This window comes from Meleagris gallopavo, chromosome 20 (assembly GCF_000146605.3).
Source record: "Meleagris gallopavo isolate NT-WF06-2002-E0010 breed Aviagen turkey brand Nicholas breeding stock chromosome 20, Turkey_5.1, whole genome shotgun sequence".
Lineage (NCBI taxonomy): Eukaryota > Metazoa > Chordata > Aves > Galliformes > Phasianidae > Meleagris > Meleagris gallopavo.
This window is the reverse complement of record NC_015030.2, coordinates 2,525,212-2,525,813: the sequence shown is the minus strand read 5'-3', so window position 1 is coordinate 2,525,813 and position 602 is coordinate 2,525,212. Positions and strand designations below refer to the sequence as shown.

Below are 602 nucleotides of genomic sequence, written 5' to 3'. Positions count from 1 at the left end.
TGCCCGAGCCGGGCAGGGCCGGGGGAACGCTGGCGATGCCGCGGGCTGAGCACCAGGAACTGCTGCCGGCAGCCCCGCAGCACGGCCCAAACAAACTCTCGTCCGCGCCTCCAAGTCTCGCTGCTGCGCTCGACCGGAGTCCAGGCACGAGTGATGCTGGGCTCTGCTGCGCCCCGCTTTCTGCAGGGAGGCTCCCTGAGCTCACAGCCATCTCCCGCTGCTGTCACAGCCCCTTGGTCGGTGACCTCACAGTGCAGGGCTGCGTGTATTTGGGCACCAGGCTGGGCCTGCATCGTTATCACCCCTCATGTTCAGTGACTGCCCTTTGTGATGGCGGTAGATCTGGGAAAATAAAATCTGCACCTATACTGTCTGCACATGATTCTCCTTCGTAAATTGTTTAGAATCACAGAATCATTGAATAGCCTGGGTTGGAAGGGGCCTCAAGGGTCATCAAGCTCCAACCCCCCAGCCACAGGCAGGGCCACCAACCTCCACATTTAACACCAGACCAGGCTGCCCAGGGCCCCAGACAGGCCTTGAACACCTCCCAGGACAGGGCATCCACAGCCCCTCTGGGCAGCTGTTCCAGCACCTCACCA

The 602-nt window shown here is 61.1% G+C and overlaps 1 protein-coding gene across 1 annotated transcript in view; it reads left to right on the top strand.

Moving 5' to 3' along the window:
* Positions 1-602, top strand: part of LOC100547436 (protoheme IX farnesyltransferase, mitochondrial) — a 95,352-nt gene that overhangs the window by 81,415 nt on the left and 13,335 nt on the right. The gene's annotated exons all lie outside the window — the stretch shown is intronic.